This window comes from Megalobrama amblycephala, linkage group LG18 (genome assembly GCF_018812025.1).
Source record: "Megalobrama amblycephala isolate DHTTF-2021 linkage group LG18, ASM1881202v1, whole genome shotgun sequence".
Lineage (NCBI taxonomy): Eukaryota > Metazoa > Chordata > Actinopteri > Cypriniformes > Xenocyprididae > Megalobrama > Megalobrama amblycephala.
The window spans coordinates 39,785,315-39,788,713 of record NC_063061.1 but is presented as its reverse complement, the minus strand read 5'-3'; the positions used below and the strand labels follow the sequence as shown (position 1 = coordinate 39,788,713).

Sequence of the window (3,399 nt, the reverse complement as noted above, 5' to 3'; positions counted from 1 at the left end):
ACCAAAACTTCTCAGTTTCGTTTTGTTTTGACCGTTTCTTTAGAGTTTCATTCCTGTTTTAAACCTCATCATTCTGAAGCTCATCAGCACAGATCTCAGAGCTGCGTCGATGTTTCCTCTTTTCTGCTCATCACAAGGTGATTAAAACACTTTAATATTTATTTTGTGAAGTTTTTATTCATTCATTACTAAGTATCAGTACTGTGAAACTGAAATGTCAAAAAATACATTTAAATTACATTAAATGTCTGACCAGTGGCAACACAGCAGATATAGTAATAAAAATATAATATGATATAATACAGTTTTTCTTGATTGTTTACACACATTTTCTGAAAGCATGCCTCATACTCTCAGAACTCTACACACAAATCAAAAAATACACACACAATGGGCAAAACCCCTCAATTCTCCTGCAAAATGAAACTTTACATTCAAAACAATGTTCTTTCTTCTCAAAATGGTATTTTGTTTTCAAATGACACACACAAACCATCATATGAATAGACATTTATAAGAACCAGTTGAACACTGATGTGCTCTATGTAAAACACTATGATGAATGGAAAACACTTCTCCATTCATCATAATGACTTTGGTCTTTATTTGGTTCAGTGTTACACTTATTACAGACAGTACATACATAAGTGTGTTGTAAAATATTTGTAGTATATATATATATATGTATATATAGTCAGAACACACAAATACACGGTAACAAATATATTTTATTTTTCCAACAAAAACAATGTACAGTGCACATCCCAACCAATGCAAAGTTGCACATACCGTACAAAACAACAGAAGAATTTACTGTTGTTACGTGTTGCTGGTGCAGAGATGAGGCAGATGCGGATTTCCACAATCATATACACTCTTTAATAAACAACGGCAGGGAATCACCAAACATACACTTAACATAAACAGAGAACGGACGAGGAGTGAAGGGAGTGAGTGCAATATATGGGGAGTGCTGACAATAGAGTCCAGGTGCAGGTGATGAGTGACGATGGGGAGCTGACGAGGGAAGTGAGTGCAGGTGTGGAGAACAGGAGGATCATGGGATATGAAGTCCAGGGAAACAAGGGTTCTGTGACAACTGTATACAGTTACAGTAAAAAAAAACTATGCTGCTCTGCCTCTGTTTCCATTGTTGGCATCCATTGCTCCAAAACAGAAGAGCTCACCTGTTGCCCTTTTATGCTAAAGCTCTGTTTGCTAATTGTAAAAATGTGTGACAGGTGTTTGCCCATGTGATGAGTCAGTGTGCATATTTGAATGGCAGTGTGTTCCTTGTGAAAACAAGAGATTTTTCTGCCCGAAAATTGTGCCAAATGCAGAGAATTGTGTGTATTGTTTTGAAAAAAGTGTGTTTTAGAACTGCAATGTGAGTGTAAAGCAGGAATTGTGCTTGTAGTTTAGCAGAATTGGTTCAGGGGGTTGGTGCATGAGTTACATGCTGTGGTCATTGTGTCTCAAGTACCAATATTTGTGTGTAAACAATTGAGAAAAACTGTAATAACAACAACAACAATCTGGCAACCTTGGGATTTGGTTTTGGACTTAATTCATATGTGAAGAAAAAGGTTTATGGTTCTTATAGACAGAGCTTCTAAAACTTCTTTAATGTTTTTTACATGATGAATGTAGAAACATGTTTTATCTTGAACTGTTTTATTGCTGAACTGGAAGTGATGAAGTGTAATTTACTGTCATGTTGTGATGAGAAGGAAAGAGATGAAAGTTCTGGATCTGATTATCAGTGTTGATCTTGTGTAAATGAAGACAGAATGATGTTCTGCTGAAAGAGATCTGTGTTCATGCAGCTGAGAAACATGATTTAAAGTGACGCTCGACTTTAACAACTACAAAAATACAAGAAACCAATTTACAAAATCAGCTTTCTGTGATTCCTCCGTCCTTGTTTCCTTTCCTCGTATCTACAGAGGAATGAAGAACATGTGGAAAGACTGATGCTGATGGTTAATGTTTACTGCACTTTATTTTCCTCTCTTCTGTCGTTCTTTCAGCTGAACATCTTCATGTTCTGATTCTACATTAATCTGACTTTAATTAAACTCTGTGTGTGATTGAACAGATTCAGATGGAGAAGAGAAAGAAAATCACACATCCAGAAAACTGCTGGAGCCTCAGAAATCACAGAGCAGCAGAAAACAAGAAGACAGAGAGAGAAATGGAGAGACAAACCAGTGGATCACAAGAGAAAAGAGGAGAGAGACTTGAGAGATGTGAGAGTATGGAGAGAATAATGCCAGACTGTGAGTGTTTGATCATTACTGAACTTGCTACAGATTTACTATTATTATTTTTACACTTTACGTCACATTCAGAGAAATTCATCATTTTCTGCCGTCTGAATATTGAATCTATAACTTACTGAAAGTTCACAGATGTGTGATTGTGTTTAATTGACAGAAAGTGTTATAGATTGAGAACATAAAAACAAACCCAAAACAATGAGATAATCTGATATAAGTTTGTGATTTCTAGTGTCATGTGATCCAGATGATCCTGTAAAGGTTGATTCTGATGTCAAAACTGAGGAGAGATTCTCTCATCAAAACCTTCATCATGATCTCAAGAACACACAACATCACTGATGAAGAGCTGAACATCATCATCCTCATCAACATCATCACCATCATCATCATCATCATCATCATCATCATCATCTGTCTCCTGGATTCTGGAAGCTTTTACACACTAAGACTGAGGGTCTGTTCACACGACACTGCTGTTCATTTACATGACAACGGTAATTTGTGTGCCTAAAAATGCAGAGTTTGGTTCCAAAACACGACAAACGCCAGCCTTCTTTTTCTGCAGAACGCGATATATCCGCTCAACCAATCACAGCGCTCCATTTCACCCACTGTAAACACTGAAGGCTTTTTCAAAAAGCCGTTTTTAATGTTACTCGGCAAATGTGTTTATTTGTGCGGTGGCGCCAGATACTCTTTAATCGGTAATGACAAATAATTTATAATACTAACAAGATGACCCGTTGAATTCATTTTGGGAGCGACGGCTGAATGCATTTTTAGTCAAATGCCTGAATATAAGATAAATATTGGCATAGTTTAGACTCTGTCATATATGTGAACTTACTTTGTTGTGTATTTTCAGTTTGAAAAATAACTTTTATATTGATGGATTAATTGCATTTTGAACAAAAAGTGTCATGGATTTATTGCATTTTGGGGGGAAAATAATACATTTTTATAATAAACTTTTTAAAATCAAAATGTAGATTTGAATTTATGTTTTTATAACCATGCTATGTGAAAGTTTGAAACAGAAATAGAGGTTTTCATCTTGCCACTTTCTTGGTAAAGAAAACACCTTTTTTACTCAAATTAATCAAAATGGAATTATTGC

General features: G+C 35.6%; 1 long non-coding RNA gene across 1 annotated transcript; it reads left to right on the top strand.

Moving 5' to 3' along the window:
* Positions 1 to 3,042, top strand: LOC125252166. Its single transcript, XR_007181166.1, has 3 exons — positions 1 to 137; positions 2,099 to 2,279; positions 2,512 to 3,042. It is a non-coding gene; the product is annotated as an uncharacterized LOC125252166 (long non-coding RNA).
* The last annotated feature ends 357 nt before the right edge of the window (positions 3,043 to 3,399 follow it).